The sequence below is a fragment of the Elephas maximus genome, chromosome 17 (genome assembly GCF_024166365.1).
Source record: "Elephas maximus indicus isolate mEleMax1 chromosome 17, mEleMax1 primary haplotype, whole genome shotgun sequence".
Taxonomy (NCBI): Eukaryota; Metazoa; Chordata; class Mammalia; order Proboscidea; family Elephantidae; genus Elephas; species Elephas maximus.
Window position 1 is genome coordinate 67,788,013 of NC_064835.1, and position 22,973 is coordinate 67,810,985.

A 22,973-nucleotide genomic window follows, 5' to 3' on the forward strand; every position below is an offset into this window, starting at 1 on the left:
TCCTTTCTACTATTTCATTAGTTAAATGTTTGGGCACCCTACCTATTTAAGACATTCTGTAGATAATGCAAGACTGTCCAGGCAGCAAAAATCCAAAGCAACTGGCCAATCGTGATTGCTTGATGCATGCTCCTTTCTTAGGGGGTTAGCAGCCAGGGCTGGGATACACTGACAAGAGAGATGTGCCTGAGTGTGCAACATTCTAATATGTCTGTGTCAGAATTATTTTTACATGGTAAAAGCTCATTCATTCATTCAGCAATTATTGATTGGGTGTATCACTGTCTTCTGGCTCTAACAGGTACTGAGGATAAAACACTTAAGAAGATACACATTCTTGCCCTTAAGAAGGTAGAGTCTAGAGGCAGGAGCAAGGATAGACTTTAGATAAACATTTTCTTCATTGAAAAATAAGAACATCTTATTGTGAAGATGGGAAATAGTCCTTAGGATATCCTCTAGGAAAAAGGTATTAAGTCAAGCCTCAGACCTTCTTTTTGTCAGGCTAAATCACCTTTGTTCTTTATTTTTTTTCTTTTCAAAATAAGCAAAAATAATAACAGCAATTAATATAACTTAGGTTATATATGGATTTATATGTATTGTAAGTCCACTCGTTCAACTACATATTTTCTTATCTATTCTAATCGGTGAAAACAGCCAAACTCTCAGACAGTGGATCTTTAGCCTCAAACCTCATCTCCGATATGCACTATGAATCACAGAATGTAAGCACTAGGAATGATCTCCCAGAGTGGCTAGCCGAGGTCCTCCAGGAGGCAGGTGAGCAGTGTGAGCCCAAAGAGGTCAGGTTCTCGCCCAGGGTCTGTGCTTTCCAACTGGGGTAAGGCAGTACTGAAGACAGTGGTCCTGGCAAATTTAGCGACTAGATTAAAAAAAAAAAAAAAGTTTCTGTAATAATCAAGTAACTAATGTGCCATTTATGAATTCCTTTATGGGATCACTGTCAAAAATGTAGCCAACCTCTCTTTTCATAATTTAAAACAAGTATATAACTTTTGTGTTTGAAATATTTCATACTAAAAGTTATATTTAAAAATACTATATTTTTCTCATCTGTGCCTTCTGCTCCATTGTGATATAGGTGAACACAGAGGTTAGAAATAGTTTATTTTTTAAATGCTGTCTAAATGCTTTTTAAGAAACATTCGTTGTTTCTCGCATTTTGCGCTTGCTCCGAATATTAATTTTCTTTATCTTCATCATAATTTGTTGGGCAACTGGAAGTAATTACAAATACATTATTTTAAATTAGTCGATAACATCCAGAAACATAAAAAGTGTGATTGCTGGAGACCTGTGGTAATCACGGAATCTAGTTTTCAGGACAGGTTTTAACTAGTGTTACTTTCAGGAGCTTCAGCTGAAAACCCCGACACTTTACAACTCTGTCTAGTAGAACTTTCTGTGATGAAAAAGACTTTCTACACTTGTGCTGTCCCATTCAGGAGTCACTAGCCACATGTGGCTATTGAGCACTTGCAATGTGACTAGTGCAGCTAAAAAGCTGAATTTTTAATTTGATTTAATTTTAATTAATTTACAGTTAAACATAAATTGCCACATGTGGTTAGTGGCTACCGTATTACAGTGCGGTTTTAATTCAAAAACCAAGAAAAGAGAAATATTCTCTCCACAGCCAAGACTACTTTACAATTAATTAAGAAAAAAGACAAAAAACAATACCTTCTCCTTATGGACTGATCATGTGAAAAAGTAAAAATTCTATATAGGTCTAAATGATTATTAGAAGTATTTATCAGATGAGGGCAGTAACCAAAATCAGAATGTTAGGATCCTGGCTCAGCCACTTAGATTTTGTCTAATCAGTTTCTCTTTTGTAAGAGAGGGATAACAACAATGAAGCTGCCGTGAGGATTCACAGATCATGCATGACAAATTCTCAGCCTCAGGGTCAGGAGGTGGCGAGGGATTAATGTTAGCCTTTCATTCACTCATCATTTGTACAAGAAAGAAGCATGCAGCACTTATTACTTGCCAGGCCCGGTGTCAGGTGTTAGTGACATTTCTTACTGCTAATATCTCTTCTGTCTCTTTTCGGTGTAACCTTTCCTACAATATGAACGTGAAACACAGTGCAAGAGTGCAACCACACAGTTAATTAGGGTTGTAACTCAACGGTGATCAAGAAGTGGAAAAAAGATTGTACAACGGATTGTGCATTTGGGGTAATTAACCCAAATCTGACCTTTTGATGGAAAAGGAACTTCATGTTGAGAGAAACAAGCTGGACAATTTAGATGTGATGAAGGGAACTACAAATAAACAAAGCTGCAGTGATGATTCACGGGAAGATCTTCTCCTACCGAACGCACTGGTACAGGTCACCAATTAGTTTAATTCATTGTCAACTAAAGTACAATAAATGCTGGACACCAGGAAAGGAGGAACAGAAAAATGGGGGCCATCAATTCCAAAGTTATTCTCCATCTTTTAACCTGGAAAAACATGACTGGTCAATTTGGTAACTTTTCAAAAAAAATTCAAATTTACAGAAAAGTGGCAAGAATAGTACACTGAAATTCCATATACCTTCATTGAAATTCCCCACGTATTAACATTCTACAAGTTTGCCTTACCGTTACCTGTTTTCTTTACTTCTTCCTCCCTCTCTTTCTCCTTTTCTCTCTGTCTGTCTGTCTACGGTTATTGGAGATTTAAAGGCTTTTTTTCTCTTTTTAATACAAGTTTGCTTCAAGTACCAAGCAGTCTTATCTTTTTCACTTTGCCCTGAGCAAAGCAGGATTAGTGAAAGGTTAAATATGGTCTTAACTGTTTGTTACTGGAGGCTCCTTCAACAGCTGCTTTATAAACTCTCAAGTAAATTAATGCCAAACTTAAAAACAAGTATACAAACAGAACCAAGGGAGTTAACAGAAACTCAAGTACAGTTTATGCACCAAAATATTGGTTAAAAGACTGCAGTTGTCAAGCTATAATGATTAAAAGGGAGAGTCATTTTTTAAAAAAGAGAAATGAAGAACTTTCAGAAAATAGGAGGCACTTAAAAAGTTTCAGAAGATGGTTGCCCATTCTCTGTTATCTTGGAACACCTCTACAGTGGCATTCAGACACATACCCCATCCACATAGTCCACCCTCACATACTGTCTAAGAAATGACAAGCCATTTCAGAATAAATGAACAAATGATTACATTCAAACATACATAGAAAAAAGGGTTCAACATCGTTATATTCCAAAAAGGAAGAGCCGGAAAATTTATTCTGAAATTTTTTATTCAAAAAAGAAAAAAAAAAATCCAACTCCATGTGCAGATTTCCTTCTGCCTTAGAGGGGATGGTTTTTCTTTCTGGCTCTGCTAAGAGTTTCTATCCCTCCCTAAGAGACTCTGCTATTTTCATAAAAAGATAAATGTACGAGTGCAACATATGCCACAAGAAAGTTGAGTTGGTGCTTTTCCACATTTAGAGACCAAACTTGCAATTAATTTAAAACAAAAATATTAATTTATATAAATAAAATCATCACTGGAAATGAAGAAAAGAAATATCCTATGTGATAGATTCAGAAGTTTTCTATCTTTGGAATTTTAAATTTATTTTATCCTTTCTGGATAATAAATATAATTCACAGAACAGACAGACTTTAATAAGACAATGAGCACAAACAGAAAAGACAGTGTATCATATGTAAAAGCAAACTCTCAAGATTAAAACATTTTAGACACGCCTAGTTTACATAGCATTTCATAGCATTTTATATGTTAATAGAATTAACTGTTCTGAACCCTAAATTTTTTAATTATTCTCTTGTTCAAGATCACTACTCATCTGTCAGTTTGTCAGACTATGATGGCTTATGTGCTCCTGTGCTGTCGGAAGCTATGCCACCAGTAGTCAAATACCAGGAGGGTCACCCATGGTGGGCAGGCTTCAGCTGAGCTTCCAGAATAAGACAGACTAGGAAGACAGACCTGGTGACTTACTTCTAAAAGGAATGACCAGTGAAAACCTTATGGATAGCAGTGAACACTGTCAGGTTGAAAGGCACTCAAAATATGACTGGGGAAGAACTGTATCCTCAAAGTAGAGTCAATCTTAGTGACGGATGGAGTCAAGCTTTTGGAACCTGCATTTGCTGATGTAGGATGACTCAAAATGAGAAGAAACAGCTGGAAATATCCATTAATAATTAGAACATGGAATATACAAAGTATGATTCAAGGAAAATTGGAAGTTGTCAAAAAATAAAATGAAATGCTTGAAGATTGATACCCTAAGACATTAGTGAGATGAAATGGACTGGTACTGGCCATTTTGAATCAGACAGTCATATGGTCTACTATGCTAGGAATGACAAATTGAAGAGGAATGGCATCATATTCACTGTCACAAAGAACATTTCAACATCTAGGCTGAAGTACATATACATACACCTACAAGGAAGAGCAATTAATATAACTATTATTCAAACTTACGTACCAACCACTAAAGCCAAAGATAAAGAAATTGAAGATTTTTTACCACCTTCTATAGCCTGAAATTGGTCAAACATGCCATCAAGATGCATTGATAATTACTGGTGACTGGAATACCAAAGTTGGAAACAAGGAAGAAGGATAAGTAGTTGGAAAATATGGCTTCAGTGACAGAAACAATACAGAGATCACATGACAGAATTTTGCAAGACCAATAACCTATTCATTAGAAATACTTTTTCAACAACATAAACAGCAACTATACATGTGGGCCTCACTGGATGGACGGAATACACAGGAATCAAATGGAATACATCTGAATACAATGGAGTAGCTCAATATCATCAGCCAGAACAAGGCCATTCCTTGAGTATACTCCACCTGAATTTAGACCTTGAGTATATCCCACCTGAATTTAGAGACCATCTCAAGAATAGATTTGATGCATTGAACGCTAATGACTGAAAACCAGACAAGTTGTGAGATGACATCAAGGACATCATACATGAAGAAAGCAAAAGGTCATTAAAAAGACAGACAGAATGAAAAGACCAAAATGGATATCAGGAGAGGCTCTGAAACTTGCTGTTGAACACAGACTAGCTAAAGCAAGAGGAAGAAATGATGAAGTAAAAGAGCTGAACAGAAGGTTTCAAAGGTCAGCTCAAAAAGAAAAAGTATTATAATGAAACGTGTAAAGACCTGAAGTTAGAAAACCAAAAGGGAAGAACCTGCTTGGCTTTTCTCAAGCTGAAAGAACCGAAGAAAAAATTCAAAGCCTCGAGTTGCCATATTGAAAGATTCTATGGGCAAAAAACAGAACAATCCAGGAGGCACCAAAAGAAGATGCAGGAATACACAGAGTCGCTGTACCAAAAAGAATTGGTCGACATCCATCCATTTCAGGAGGTAGCATATGATCAAGAACCAATGGTACTGAAGGAAGAAGTCCAAGCTGCACTGAAGGCATTGGTGAAAACAGAGTTCCAGGAATTGACGGTATACCAATTGAGATGATTTAACAAACAGATGCAATGCTGGAAGTGCTCATTCGTCTAATCCAAGAAATTTGGAAGCCAGCTACCTGGCCAACTGACTCGAAGAAATCCAGTATACGTGTGTATTACAAAGAAAGGTGATCCAAAGGAATGCAAAAATTATCAAACAATATCATCAATATCACATGCAAGTAAAATTACGCTAAAGATAATTCAAAAACAGTTGGAACAGTACATTGACAGGGAACTTTCAGAAACTCAAGCAGGATTCAGAAGAGGACATGGAACAAGGAATATCATTGCTGATATCAGATGGATCTTGGCTGAAAGCAAAAAATACCAGAAAGATGTCTACCCATGTTTTATTGATTAATCAAAGGCATTGGACTGTGTGGATCATAACAAATTATGGATAACATTGTGAAGAATGGGAATTTCAGAACACTTAATTGTGCTCATGTGGAACCTGTACGTAGACAAAGAGGCAGTCTTTTGAAGAGAACAAGGTGACACTGCATGGTTCAAAATCAGAAAAAGTGTGTGTCAGGGTTGTATCCTTTCATCACACTTATTCAATCTGTATGCTGAGCAAATAATCTGAGAAACTGGACTAGGTGAAGAACAACAGGGTATCAGGATTGGAGGAAGACTCATTAAAAACCTACAATATACAGATGACACAACCTTGCTTGCTGAAAGTGAAGAGGACTTGAAACACTGATGAAGCTCATAGACCACAGTCTTCAGTATGGATTACACCTCAACATAAAGAAAACAAAACTCCTCACAACTGGACCAATAAGCAACATCATGATAATGGAGAAAAGATTGAAGTTGTCAAGGATTTCACTTTACTTGGATCTGCAATCAACACCCATGGAAGCAGCAGTCAAGAAATGAAATGAATTGCACCGGGCAAATCCGCTGCAAAAGACTTCTTCCAAAATTTAAAAAGCAAAGACGTCACCTTGAAGACTAAGTTTCCCTGACTCAAGCCATGGTATTTTCAATCATTTCATATTCATGCAAAAGGTGACAATGAATAAGAAAGACAGAAGAATTGGTGCCCTTGAATTATGGCCAAGAATACCGAACATGCCAGGGACTGCCAGAAAGAGGAACAAATCTGTCTTGGAAGAAATACAGTCAGAATGCTCCTTAGAAACGAGGATGATGAGACTTCATCTCATGTACTTCGGACATGCAATCAGGAGGGACCAGTTCCTGGAGAAGCACACAATGCTTGGTAAAGTAGAGGGTCAATGAAACAAAGGAAGACCCTCAAGAAGGCAGATATACACAGTGGCTGCAACAATGCGCTCAAACACAGAAACGGTTGTGAGGATGGCACAGGACTGGGCAGTGTTTTGTTCTGTAGTACCTAGGGTCGCTGTACGTTGGCACCAACTCAATGGCACCTAACAACAACAACTCCTTCAAGGCCCTCAAGAATCTCAGTTCCAACCTTTTATTTCAGTCCAATCTTTCATTTCTACTCTAGGGGAACATTTGTTGGTTCTTTCCCATCGATAGGCAGGTCTCACAGAGTTTTTGCCACGGATATTCTAACTCTGCACTATGTCTAAGTTCCAATCATTATCTCCTTCAGGGGGAATATCAGATAATCATCAGGAAATGCCTCCAGAACTTATTGTTTATATCTGTCATCAGGCAACACTTTATTAAGGTTGCCATGAGTTGGAGCAGACTTGACAGCAGCTAACAGCAACATAATCATCATTTGGTACTTACCACATAGTTTCGTGTATTGCCGTCTAAATTTTCAGCACACACACGTACATTTGCGTATGTGTGTGTATTATCTCTATCATTGTCAAATAAGCTATTTAAGGGAATAAGATTTTTCTTACACTTCTTAATATCTTTCATAGCACCTACAAGAGTGCCTTTCAGAAGGTGACATACAACTATATTTTCACAGCTTAATCTATCCACTAGATCATCAACTTCTTTTCTTTAAAAACTTTTTTTAATTAAGCTTTTATATGGGTTTCTAAAATGGCAGAATATTTTCATACGTTTTAATAGGAAAAAAAAGACACTTGTTTTTGCTATTTTTACTATTTTCTAAGAAAATGATTGTTGACAGGAACTTGTAAGAATCATTCGCAGTATAAACCAAAGTTTAAAATTCTCATTAGTTAGAGTACAAAAATGTTTCTAGCAATGTTTGGACTGATAATTAACTTTCTTAGGTTAAGGCTAATGCTTACTACTTTTTTCAGTAAGCCCTAAAGGCACTAGGTTAGGTTGTTAATGGCCATAAATCAAAACTTTTTTTAAAGCCTATCTTTTGGAAAGCAGTTCTTCTATTGGATATATCCCAGAGAACACCAATTCTCATTAGGTTGAAAAGACTGTCAATGTGTTCAAATTGCTTTGCACTCACTATAAAGTTAATTATCTAAGTACTCATTGAGTCTTTTTACACAAGCCTAAGACTAAAATATGTTAGAATTTCCTGCCATTAACGATTCATGTTACTTCCCCAGGAAACAATGACAATCTGACAATCATATTAATCAGACCCAATTGCAATCAGGTTCCTGAGATACAGCCTGCTCAGCATCCTAAGACACTTAGCTCTAGTCAATCAATCACTCAGGTCAAAAAGGAGCACTGAGATCCTTCATAAATGCTTAAGAGACAGATGCCATTGTATCTTGGATCCAGGGTCATCTCACTTTTTAAACTTTAGCTCATTAGCATTAGGTTGGGGAGGGGGCTCAGGTTTGGGGTTCAAAAGGACTAAGGCAGAATTTGAGCTATACCCTTTATTGGTTGTATGATTCTGGCAAGCCCTATGGACCAAATCTCTGTCTTCTCATTGGAAAAGCAGGGATAATACTGCCTACCTCACATAAGCTTGTTTCAAGGGTTAAATGAAGTAGTGTATGTAAACATTTGTAAGCTATTAAGCATTTTGCAGATGTCAGCTCTTACGACAGAAATAGAAATCAATTTCAATTTAAGATATCCAATCATGGCTACAGTCACAAACAATTCATTTTCAGAAATTCTATGTGCTACTGAAAGCAATTGCCATTTAAGACTAAATGGCTTAATCTTTCCTTCAATAATATAAACAATTCTGGTTAGATATTTCCCTAGTCATACTTTATATATATTTATAGAATATTTTATAATCTTTGGCTATGCATATTCCATTTTCAAAAGTCAATTATTTTATAACAAGATAGAATGTGTTTTTATCTTGCAGGTCAAGGCTAAGTGGCAGCTATGTACAGATCTATAGAGATGTGTGAGCATTTGAAATAACTTTCAAGGACAATGTCAAATTCCCCCCAGCCTTTATCCTGTCAATGAATGGAATTACTTAGAGTTCACTTATAGAAGATTTACATTAAACTTTCTCACAAATGGCACATTCTGTAACTCGGCAGGCCTCAAAATCCTTTCTTTCCTTCTTTTTTTTTTTTTGCATTGTTGTTAATTATTTATTAATGGGGATCTTTGAGATCTAATCATAGAGCTTTACATACATACCACACCAGCTTTTTGTGAGCTACTACGTTTTAAAATATATATTTTCTAAAACATTATTCTGATTGTAATGAAGTATAAGAGTAACAAAAAGTTAGGTAATACTATATTTATATAAGAAACATAGTATTTTACAAATCTTTCCACTATCATAAATATTTACATAATAAGTATTTATAAATATTTGTAATGGTTTTTACTTTTTCCATGAATGAATGGGAAATTTAACCTTCTCTAATATTCCCTGATGATGACCCTAAAATAATATTTGAATAGAAATATATAAAACAGATCTATTTTCATCCATTTCATTCATATTGTCAATCAATAAAAATTCACTGACTACCTACTACATGTCAAGCACTGTTCTAGGTTCCAGAGACACACCAGTGAACAAGCAAGACACAGTAGTAGACAAGCAGACAGTCTCTGCTTTCATAAAGTATATATGCTGTTGGGTACGGCAGACAGAAACACATACAAATACGTACACATACACACACACGTACACACAGAAAATCTAATTTCAGGTAGTGGTAACAAAGACTATGAAGAAAAATCCACTCCAGGGAGTAGCAACAGTAAATGTCTTTACATTTGCTAAGACCCTAAGATGGAAACAAGCTAGGTAGGTGGAAAAACACAAAAAGAATGGTATAACTCAAGAGAATGAGCAAAAAGGAACACAGTAGGAAGTGAAGGACTTATAAGCCATGATGAAGAGTTTGTTATGGGAAGCCATTGGAGGGTTTTGAGTAAGAAAACAATATTGACGTTACTTGCTTTTAGAGAATTATTTCTGCTGCTGTGTGGTGAATGAATTACAGGAAGGCAAGACAGGAAACAGGGATATCGGTTAGGAAGCTATTGCAGTATCACAGACAAGAGATGATGGTGGTTATGACTAAGATGGTAGAGGTGGAGGAAGTGGTCAGGTTCCTGATATTCTTCACAAGTTGAAGTGGCAGAAAATGCAGATGGATTGAGCAAGAGATGTGAAAGGAAGAGAATAATAAAGGGTGCCTCTTGGCTTTGGGACTGAACTCTATATAAATGACAAGAGTCATTTACCAAGGTAGGGAAAGAGTTGTTTTCATGATAAAAATCAAGAGTTCTTTTTCAGTTGTGTTAAGTTTGAACAACTATTAGGCAGCCAAGCAGAGGCTTTTAAACAAGTAAGTCTGGAACCATTAAATTGAACGAGCTTGCCTAGGGAATAAGAATAGAATAGGGAGGGAAGAGATCAGAGAACTGAATCCTGTGGCTCTGCAATATTTAAAAGTAAAGAAGGAGAGATGTCAAAGGAGGCTTAGGAAGAGTAGCCAGGCATATCATTAAGCTGACTTTATGTATATGAACATATCGTTCTTGGCTCCCAATTTCTTCACTACTGAGTGTAGGCCCCTAGGGCATAAATGATCGACCTCTGTGTTTTTCATGTGAGGAACTGGAGCCTAGGAAAATCAAATGACTTATGCAAAATTATGCTACAGAATTGGCATAACCATAACTAGAACCTAAGGCAGCTGACTTAAAAGCCAGTTCTCTCTCCATCATAGAGAGCTACTAAAGATTAACTCGGCAATGATGGCAACTGCAGAAAAACAATTTTTGTGTTTATTTACCACCAAAGCTCTGGTATTTAAATATCATGATTTTAAATGAACCTAAAGAACTATTCTACAGCAGCTTCTAGAATAGTTTCTAGCACATGTTAAATGTTCAATATTTGCAGAATGAATCATATTTTTGTTTTTATTCCAAAATAATTTACTTTGCATTTTTGATATTCAGCACTTATCTTAAAACCTGAAGCAAAAACATGAATCCCATGTTACCAAATATCTGAGTCTCAAGATTTAGGAGAAAAATTAGAATAAAAAAAAAATGGCCTTTATTAAGTAATGAAAGAGTAAGCCAGCATAATATAATAGAAAACAGTCAATTTGTTTGCTGAAATTCACTATAATTTACTATGCCTGCCAAAAGTACTCTGAAAATTCTTATATATGTGTAATTAACACTAACTGTAAGAAAAACAATTTATTGTTATGGACTGAATGTGTATTCAAATAAAAGAGAAAGAAAAAACGAAACCACAGAAGATATTCCAGTATATTTTGTCAAGACTACAAAATATAATTGATGCTGTTACTGGTATTTCTAATGAAGTTTTAAAAAAATTATAGCAAAGTCTTATAGAAAATTTTGTAGTAAATGTTTACCATTCAGTCTAAGATACTCTTTTTCCAAGAATATCAAGTTTACATTCTTACACATGATTAAAGAACTGTAAGCATGGCAAATGATGGTAGGTTACTTCCTCCCTGTAAGACAGATTAGGTGCTATCAGTTTTTATTATCCTTAACCATAAATAAAATGATTGATAGCCTCACCTAGCTGATTCTGGGAACCTGTACTACCTGACAACTAGAAGTTTCCTATTAAAACCTATTTATTTTGCCTTAAATAATATAATCTGGATTCACACTAGACACACATACATAGTTTTTTATTAAGTTAAAAAAAAATTTTTTTTTAAGTAGCTTCTAAAAATCATTATTTTGTGCCTCAAAGTGCACATCTGTATATATGACCAATTAAGGGAATATTGCAACAAGTTGAAACAATTTCCAAAAGTAAATAGAAAAAAATTTTAGATCATAGGTATAAATTTAGATCAGCAAGTAATAAAATGAATTTACTTACTATCAAATACGTGTTTCAAAAACTGAATTATGCATGTGGCAAAACAGTGTGCTCTTTCATACTGTACAGGTCATATTGCAGATTCAATATCACATCAAGAGCACTTATAGTTCATAACTGATTCATCTCCTTATTCATCCCTCTTATGAAATATTACTATTTTAAAAAGTAGGGTGCTGGTTTTTGAAAAACATCAAGGTACCAACGTTTTCATTTGCATGACAGATAACCCAGTACCCAGTGCCTAAGGTTTTTGTAAATCTGAGGCAATGCACATGAGTATGACTTCACATTCTTGCAATAAGCTGGTTGAAAATGGATTCTATCCATTTTAGTAAATGTATATTCTAAGTTTAATTATTTATTTAACAAGTAAGAATAGGAGCAAGATGGCCCAAGATGGCAGCTTAGTCATGCACACCAGGTTGTCCTACAGCAAAAAACTGAGAAACCAAGTAAAACAGATACAGATGATGATCTGGGAACCCAGAACAGAAAATGGAAGGATGAAGAAGTAGATTGAACACCAAAGAGAAGAAGAAACTGAATGAAAACAGCAAACAAGGAGACTTACAGGCTGTAGACACCCTACCAGCCAGCCAGACACAGTGTGGCCATCTTGAGACAAAGTGAGCAGTGTTCCTAGTTGAAGAGCACAAGAAGGCAATTTTATGGAATCCACAACAGGAGACAGAGACACTGTGTAGACAAACCTGGAATGAAGGAAAGTGAGCGAACATAAACTGGATCTAAGAAGTGAAAGTGCAGAAAGACAGGAGACATCCCCATGGATCCAGGCGACCACAGAGCAGGGCTCTTGTTGTTAGGTGCCGTCGAGTCGGTTCCAACTCATAGCGACCCTATGCACAACAGAGTGAAACACTGCCCGGTCCTGCACCATCCTTACAATCATTGTTATGCTTGAGCCCATTGTTGCAGCCACTGTGTCAATCCACCTCGCTGAGGGTCTTCCTCTTTTCCGCTGACCCTGTACTTTGCCAAGCATGTCCTTCTCCAGAGACTGATCCCTCCTGACAACATGTCCAAAGTATATAAGATGCAGTCTCGCCACCCTTGCTTCTAAGGAGCATTCTGTTGTTGCACTTCTTCCAAGACAGATTTATTTGTTCTTCTGGCAGTCCATGGTATATTCAATATTCTTCGTCAACACCACAATTCAAAGGCATCAATTCTTCTTCGGTCTTCCTTATCATTGTCCAGCTTTCACATGCAACAGAGCAGGGAGGGAGCCAGGAAATAGGGGTGGAACTACTCACCAGGAGCAGTCCCTGATCATTTGGGTGGGTGGCACTGGCAGAGTGGAGGATCCTTGGAGTGGCGACTGCAGATCCCCACATATCTGGACTCTGGCCAATACCCCCTCCTCACATTTGGTCCATGCCAGGTCCTGATTGCAGGCTGCACTATGTGGGGAGTGTCCCAGTGCTCATACCAGATACTGGGGGAACACACTTTCCCATCCAGCCTCCTGGTAACCAGCAATGGGCTCCTCTCTCCGCCTGCCCAGCAAACCAAGGTGTGCACTCTCATGCCATCAGACCTGTGACCAGAGGCTAATGCTCACTCCACCCACCCGCAAGCCTTCCCGCCCAACTGACGATCGTCAGCATACACTTCCACCACCAGACTGGTGACTAGAGGCACAAGAGCTACCCCTTGCCTCCACTTCCCTGCTCACCCAGGACCAGCAGTACGAGTTCCTGTGCCACCCACCCAGTGACCCATGCACACTCACCCGATCACCTGGCAATGGGTGGTATGCACACACAGCACCCAGTCCAGCTACTGGCAAGAATGTACCCTGCACCCACATTCCAGCGACCTGACAGACACATCACCTCATCAGCAATGTCAGTCACATCCTGACAGTTGTCATCTGCACCTCTGCCAAATGACGAGCATGAGATTCTAGTGCCCTCATCTAACAACTGCCTGGCTGCAACATCATACATCCTACATCCAAACAGTTCCTGCAGGCCATCTGCACTTCCACTGAAACCCGTTTATACCCTACCACATACTGAGATGTCAATTCGTGCATGCACAGTGGGTCTATCCTGTCCGGGTAGCATTCCCTCACAGCAGATATGGAGATGTACTGCCCTGACTTCCAGAGAACACACTAACTGCTAGAACCAACCCAGAAGGACCTCATGGTCCTACAAGGGCTGTTGAGAACCCTGACCACACAATATTTGTCACCCAATATCAAGGAAAGAACCTGCTCTCCCACTTCCACTCGATCCAGTAAGAGAAGACATACGAGCATAACCACAGAAGACTCACATGTGGGTGAGACCCACCACACCCACTAGTGAGAGGAAACCGCACCCAGCCAACAGACACCACCAGAGCCACACATAGACCAGAACCACAAAACAACAATTAAAATAATACAAAGGAAAAAAGACATTCTAAAGAAAAACAGAAGAAACAAAGTTCCAGATACATCAAAACAAATTTTAAAAGTCAGCACAAACCACACATATATACAATCAATAAAGAAATACATAAATAAACAGAATTAATGCCTTGGAGACAGCAAAGAATAACAAATCACATGAAGAAACAGGATATGATGGCTCAAACAAGTGAGCAAAACAAAGGGCCAGAAAACTTTTCAGAGGAAGAAATGGTAATAGAACTATCTGATAAGAAATTCAAGACATACATACAGGATTCTCAAAGAGATCAAGGAAAGCACAGACAAGACCCTAGAAGAATTCAGGAAAAAAAAAATACAAGAACAAAATGACAAAATAAACAATTAGAAACTATACCAAAAAAAAAAAAAAAAGACAACAACTAGAAATCCAGAAGGCTAACAATAAAGTATCAGAAATGTAAGGACAGAAAAATAGAACTGAATCAATGGAAGAAAGCATCTGAGAAATAGAGTACAAATCCTTTGATACTAATTTGTTTGAGAAACAATCAGGAAAAAGAATGAAGAAAAATGAAGATGGCCTAAGAGTTATGCGGGACACTATCAAGAGGAATAATTTACGCGTAATAGGAATTCCAGAAGAAGCAGGGGGAGAAGGCACACAGAAAATTTTTTGATGATATATTGGCAGAAAACTTCCCTAATATGAAAGAAGAGAGAAGGTTTCTATCCAATAAGCTCAACAAATGCCATACAGGATAAATCCCAAAGAAAGTCACCAAGATACGGAATGATCGAACTTTCTGAAACCAAAGGCAAAGAAAGAATTCTGAGAGCAGCACAGGAAAAATATCATCTACAAAGGGGCACCAATAAGAATAAGCACTGATTTCTCAGCAGAAACCATTCAGGTAAGAAGGCAATGGGATGGCATATACAAAGCCCTGAAAGAAAAGAATTGCCAACCAAGAATCATATATATATATATATACCTAGCAAAATTGTCTTTCAAATATGATGGGAATACTAGGACATTCCCAGAAAAACAGAAACTAAGGATATTTGTAAAAATCAGACCAATCTTACAAGAAATAATAAAGGGAGTCCTTTAGACAGGGAATCAATGACATCAGACAACAAACTGAGATTAAGGCACATGACAGCATCATCCAGATACCAACCCAGATAAAGAATTCGCAAAAGTAAAAGAAAGCTGCAAAACTGAAAGAGGCAACCAGAGATGTCAATCTTCAATGACAACTTCAAAAAACAAAAAAGGGTAATAAATGGTGTAGTCACAGAAATTCCATATGGAAAGGAAGTTAAGGCAATATGAAGATATAACAGACTGTTTTACACTTAGGAAGATAAAGGTAAATGCCAGAGTAATCACAAAGACAATAAATCTACTTACCGAAGTAAAGAAGAAGAAAATCAAAAAGATTCAGTAAATACAAAATCAACAACAGAGGATATGAAAAGAAAATCCATAAACAAAAAGAACTCGGCACAGAAAATTAAGTGGAACAAATCGTTAACACCACACACACACACACACACACACACAAAGCATAACAAAATGGCAGCAGTGAATTCATACCTGTAGATAATCACACACTGAATGCAAGTGGTTTAAATGTACCTGTCAAGGGACATAGAGCAGCAGAACGAAAAAAAAAAAAAAAAAAAAAACCATGAACCATCAATATGCTGCCTACAAGAAACACACCTTAGACACAAAGATATAAATAGGTTAAAAATCAAAGGTTGGAAAAAATATATCAAGCCAACAGTAACCAAAAGAAAGGAGTGGCAATAATAAACCCTGATAAAATAAACTTTAAGTCAAAATGTATTATAAGAGACAATGAAGGGCATTATATAATGATTAAAGGGTCAATCCACCAAGAGGACATAACCATAATAAATATTCACACACCCAACTGACAGAACTCAAAAACACATTTAAAAAACTCCACAGAATTGAAAAGAGACATAGTTCTACAATAATAGTAGTAGATTTTAACACACCATTTTCGATGATAGAACGAGAAAGAAACTCAACAAAGATATAGAAGATGTAAATAACACAACCAACTGAACCCCCACTGACATATACAGAGCACACCACCCAACAGCAACACAGCAGACATTCTTCTCCAACAAATATGGATCGTTCTCCAGAATAGACCATATTTTAGGTCCCAAAGCAAGCCTCAATAAATTTGAAAACACTGAAATAATACAAAGCTTCTTCTCTGATCATAAAGCTGTAAAATTAGAAATCGGTAACAAGAAGAACAAGGAAAAACATTAAATACATGGAAACCAAGTAATACCTTACTTAAAAAATATTGGGTAATAGAAGAAATTTAAAAATTCTTAGAATCAAATGAGAATGAAAACACAATGTATGAACGGATAAACAAATTGTGGTACATACAGTGGAATATTAAACAATTAGGATAACCAGGAGTCCATGAAACATCTTAGAACATGGATGAATCTGGAGGACATTATGCTGAATGAAATAAGTCAATCACAAAAAGACAAATATTGTATGGTCCCACTACTATAAAGTGTCAAAAATTGATATACACACAGAAAGCAAAGTTCTCTGATGGTTACCAGGGACTGGATGGAGAGGGAAGGGAAATCCTTTTCTAGATAGTAGATACCTGTTACTTTTGGTGATGGGAAAGGCAATCCCAAATATGGATGAAGTCAGCATAACTTGACCAAGTATACGAGAAAAAGGAAACAATTTCAGTAAATGCTATATAACATACAATTTTGCAACAATAGGCAAAATAAATAAAAAATATGTGTGTGGTTACATAGGTAGGTATGGATGCATACATGTGTCTAGTAAGGCATACTCAAGTAAATATATGTGGATGGATAGGTGTATCTGCAGGCATATGTACATGTTTGTGGATATCCACATATATAGGAAACCACATAGGGGGCAAAGGTAAGGATACTTCCTAGACATTGGTTTAGTGGGTGAAAAGACTTGGGACCATAGTCTCGGAGGACAACTTAGTTCACAAAAATAACGTTCTACATCCTAGTTTGGTGAGTAGTGTCTGGGGTCTTAAAAGCTTGCGAGCGGCCACCTAAGGTACAACTATTGGTCTGTACGCTTATACAGCAAAAGAGAATGAAGGAAATCAAAGGCTCAAGGAAGACACTAGTCCATGAGACTAACAGCCCACATGAACCACAGCCTCTTCTAATCTCAGACCAGAAGAACTAGATGGTGCCTACCTACCACTACCAACCGTTCTAATCAGCGACACAATAAAAGGTCCTGTGAGAAAGGAAGAAAAATATAGAACAAAGCTCAAATTCCTAAACAAGGCCAGAGCAACTGAACCAATACAGACTAAAAAACCCGAGACTATCACCCTAAGATACCCTTTGAACTTGGAATTAAGCTATTTCTGATCACTTTTCAGCCACATAATAGATTGGTTTATAAAACAAACAATATTGCCCATGAATAATGTCTCCCTTAAGCAATTAACTATATAAGGCCAAACAGTCAACAGATATCCAAAAGCAAAGATGTGAGAAGGCAAGGAGGGGAAGGGAAACTAGATAAACGGAAACAGAACAAACAGAATGGAAATAATGAGAATGCTTGACATATTGTAAAAATTGTAACCAATGGCACGGAACAACCCGTATAAAAATTATTAGAGGGAAGTCTTATTTGCTGTGTAAACTTTCACCTAAAACACGGTAAAATATTATTCGAAAAAAAGAACAGGAGCAATGACTGCATGCAATCCTATTACGCAGTCAAGGAAGTGGATGAGTCAGGGGCAGGAACAGTAATCACCAGGCCTCCTGGACATGAAGTATTTAATGTTCTCATTGAGACAAGTACCTTAAACTCATCAAATGCATTAAATGAAGCCAGTCCTCTGACAATTGTACTGCACAGTGCAAAAGGAATGAATTAAATGCATAAGGTACTTAGAATAACAGCATCAACTAGTTCTTTCAAATTATAATTTTTTTCAAGCTGAATTTAATTTGGTTAGATAAAAAAAGTATAACAAGTCATAGGAAATGCTAATAATGCCTGTAGTCTAGAAAAAAAGTAAAATATAATAATTATCCTTTTCTAAACATCAACCTCCTATATTAGATGATGAGCTGTGGAAATTTTTATTCTTACTATAGTATGCCTTTACATATGCGATCCATATCTGTTTTCCCTGTTTTATTCAAGGGACGGAATGGCTGAAAATGAATTATACCTGTATATGTACAGTTTTGTGGTTGCATACTTGCCCTACAGCGATAAAAACTTTGACTCTAGATGACAATCCATTCCTGGAAATACGGTATCATATAAATTTAGGCAGCTGCCATGTAGTATAAGACTATTTAATGTGTTCTACAACACCTGATCACATAGATATATCAGAAAAAGAAACTGACTAGCACATGTTCAAGAAATTAATATTAAACAAACAAAAAATTTCAATCAACTTAGCATTGAGAGAATAACTGTTTTTTTTTCTCAAATACAATTCATATCCTGCTTTTCCAAAGGCAAAATTTTAAATATAAAAAGCAAACAAATACATTTTAGCTCGTGAATTTCATTCCTCTTCCTAATGTGTCATCCATAACGGAAAACGGGGTTATCACAACTCTACTTTTGGAAATGTTTCACTTTTCTAAATATAATACTTTGTTGCTGATTTTCATGGCTTTCTTTATGATCTTTAAGACTTCAAGGTAGAGGGTCAGAAAAAAAGATCATCAACAAGATAGACTGATACAGTGGCTGCAACGAGGGGCTCAAACCTAGCAATGATTGTGAGGATGGAGCAGGATCAGGTTAAGTGTTTCATTTTGTTGTACACAGGGTCACTATGAGTCAGAACCGACTTAAGGGCAACTGTCAACGAGACTTCAATATTTTTCTTCTATGGCTATAGGAAAAACCTGGCATTCATTTACATGAAAAATTGCTTTTATGAAAACTATATTGGAACATTTTATCATTCTGATACACTAGGCTTATACTCTAGAACTAAACAGTATATGGCTAATGAAAATAATATATATTCTCACAAATCAAGATTGTCAAGAGAATAAATAAGATGATATATCAGTTTAGTTTTAGCAATGATACAAAATGTATCTATTAGATGTTTTTACCTAACTAAGAATGATAAAGTGACAAGAAAAAATATGTAAATACATATTATATGTATATACTTTCATACCAGCTAGGATTTCTCTCATCTTCTTGACCTGGAAAATATATGATTTCTTCTACCAAAGTACCTTACCTAGAGTTTATTGTCTTTTGCTTTTAACTCCAAACTATTATCTTGTCATTTAGCTAAAAAGGCGATCACTGCTAACTCTTTGGAGTCTCTGGGTGAGGCAAACAGTTAAGCACTTACTGCTAACCAAAAAGTTGGCAATTCTAGTCCACCTAAAGGCGTCTTGGAAGAAAAGCCTAGCAATGTACTTCCAAAAAATTGGCCACTGAAAATCCTACGGAGCACAGTTATCCTCCGACACACATGGGGTCACCAGGAGTCGGATTTGACTGGATGGTGATTGGTAAACAGTAATATAAAGCTATAACTATCACTGGTAGATTAGCAATGCCCTGGGCTAACACTAGACTAGTAGAGGGAGGAGGCTTTGTTTCCAGTCTAAATTTTGATCTCACTACCTCTGGGCTCTTAGGCAACTCACGCAGACTTTTTTTAGTCTTCATTTCTTTCATTTGTAAAATAGTCAGAATAAACGACCATCTTTAACAGTTTCAAAAAGTATCTCTGAATCGTAATTAAAATTGAAGAGGAAAAAAATTCTTTAAAAATTATCTGCAACCAAACCCTGGACAAAGCAGCTCAACAGGTAAAAAAACAAATAATATAGAATATCTACATATAGACATAAATTTTTGTATTAGCGCATGTTCGATACTGACATTAGAGTAACTTCTCTTTGCTCTACTCTGACTTCTTTAAGAGATTGATACAAAGGCAGCAGCTTTGGACAACATTATTCTTTATGAGGCTTTGTACTTTACATTTATTCTTCTGAAAAACTAAACATACTTATATTTTTGTTTGTGGGAAGGATGTAGAATATCATTGTAGAGTTTTAACAACTAGAAAAAAATCAATAAATTGTAAAAATTATTTTAATGAGAGAAATGTGGAGGAAAAAACCCTTCCTAGGTGACAATGGCTGGGTATTTATATATATACAAGTCTCCACTTACAAAAGTTTTAAAACAGTTAAAAGGCATATCACCATAGTGCCATGAATTATGACACAAACTGTGAAAGGCTGTTTTGTTTTAAAAATATAAATACATGTAAATATATTTGCTCTACTAAAACCAAAAAAAAAAACAAACCCATTGCTGTCGAGGCAATTCCAACTCATAGCGACCCTCTAGGACAGAGTAGAGCTGCCCTGTAGGGTTTCCAAGGCTGTAATCTTTATGGAAGCAGACTGCCCCATCTTTCCCCCAAGGAGCGCATGGTGGGTTCGAACCACTGACCTTTCCATTAGCAGTCGAGTGGTTTAACCATTGTGCCACCAGGGCTCCTACCACATCTTATTTGTACTTACAAGTGTATTTGTTTCATCAGTACTTGACATTCGATGATTTCTTTGGAAAATGTTTGTTGAATGAATATAGGAGCAAGAAATTAATTACTGCAAGATAGTGTGTGTGTACATGTGTAAAATTTCTCTGATAACTAATGATGCCGAGTATTTTTTCATATATTTATTTACCATTTGGATTTCTTTTCAGGCAAAAAGCCTGTACATATCACTAAGAAAAAAGCAATAGTGATTTGAAATACCTCATTATGTATTCTGGATATAGGTCTACTGTCAGATACACGGGCTGCAAACATTTTTTCCCACTCTTTGGTTTGTTTTCACTCTCTTACAGGTGTCTACCGATGGTTAAAAAAAAAAAAATCTTAATTTTAATATAGTCAAATAATTGTATGATTTCCTTTTTAGTTATTGCTCTTTGTATTTTGTTTTAGAAAATAATCCCTACTCTGGGATCATGAAACAATTCCCTTTGTATTTATCTTTAAGGCTTAACTGTTTTGCTTGTCACATTTAGTTCTATCATCTATCTGGAATTCTGTTTTTGAGTATGGTATGAAGCAGGGTTCCAATTTTATTTTTTCTTCCAGGATACCCAATTACCCCAGTACAATTAAATGAAAAAAAAAAAAAGTAATATTTTTCCCAATACCTGTAATACTTCTTTTCATTAACATGTCAAAAGTGCCACCTGAAGATGCATAGATCTGTTTATGGGCTGCATTCTGTTCCAGAGTTGTTACTTTATCTTTGTGCCAGTATCATACTGCCTTAATCACTATAGCTGTATAACAACTCTTGCCACTTATTTTTTATTATTTAAGACTGTCTTGGCTATTTGGCCCTTGGCATTTAAAAATGTAAATTTGAAAATGACGTTATACATTTCCATTTAAAAAAACAACTGTGATCTTGAAGAGGTCTACGTATAAATCAATTTGGGAAAAATTGATATTTTAATAATACTGAATCTTCCAATCACATATACTTTGATCTTTATAAGTATTCAGGTCTTTTAAAATTGTTTTTCCTGTTAAAATTTTACAGTTCTCTCCATATAGATTTTATTAGATTTATTCCTAGGAACTTGATACTTTTTGATGTTATTATAAACACTACCTTTTTAAATTTTTATTTTCTGTTTGGTGCTGGAATATAGAAGCACAATTGATTTTGTACATTGATTTCTACTAAGCACTTATTAATATTTATAACTCACCCGTAGGAGATTTTGTATTTCCTATATATGCAGTGATGGTACTGTCTGTGAAAACTGAAAGTTTTAGCTCTTCCTTTCCAACCTTTATCCATTTTGCTTTTCTTGTCTTCCTATACTGCCTTGAATGTCCAGGTTAATGTTGAATAGAAATAGTGATAACAGATTCTTTTGTCTCATTTCTTATTTCAAAAAGGAAACTTTTAGTATTTCACTTCTAAGATATTGGTTATAAATATTTCATTGATAGTCCTTATGATACTAAAGAAGATCCCTTATATTTCTATTTTGTAGAGTTTTTATCATGAATGCTTGACTTTGTCAGTTTTTTATTTATTGAGATTGTTATATGATTTTTCTACTTATTAGACAGTAAATTATATTATTTTTTAATATTAAAATATACATTCCTTGGATAAAACCAAACTGAACATATTATATTTTCCTTCTTATTTATTACTTGATTTACTTAAATAACAATTTTTTAGGATATTTGCATCTAAGTTCAAAACTAAGTTTATCCTGTATTTTTTCATTTTTATGTTATTCTTGCCGGATTTTGGTACAAAGGTTATGCTGCCTCATAAATTGAGACGGGGAATATAACATCTTTTATTTTGGGGGAATAGTTTGTGTAAAAACTGAGTGTTTCTTCTTTAAATGTTTGGTATGTTGTTGTTGCTAGGTGCTGTAGAGCTGCTTCCAATTTATAGCCACCCTATGTACAACAGAACGATAAACAGTGCCCGGTCCTGTGCCATCCTCACAATCACTGCTATGTCTGAGACCACTGTTGCAGCCACTGTCAGTGCATCTCGTCAAGGGTCTTCCTCCTTTTCGCTGACCCTCTCTACCTTACCAATATGGTGTCTGGTAAAACTTGCCATTAAAACCAAATGGACTTAGAATTTCTTTGGAGGAAGGCTTTTAGTTATGTATTCAATTTCTCAAATATTATAGGAGTACTCCATTTTTTATTTCTTCTTGTATCTCTTTCTAAAAGTTGTGTTTT

The 22,973-nt window shown here is 36.1% G+C and overlaps 1 protein-coding gene across 3 annotated transcripts in view; it reads right to left on the minus strand.

Moving 5' to 3' along the window:
• APLF (aprataxin and PNKP like factor) overlaps positions 1-22,973 on the minus strand; it is a 122,511-nt gene that overhangs the window by 14,734 nt on the left and 84,804 nt on the right. The window lies entirely within an intron of this gene.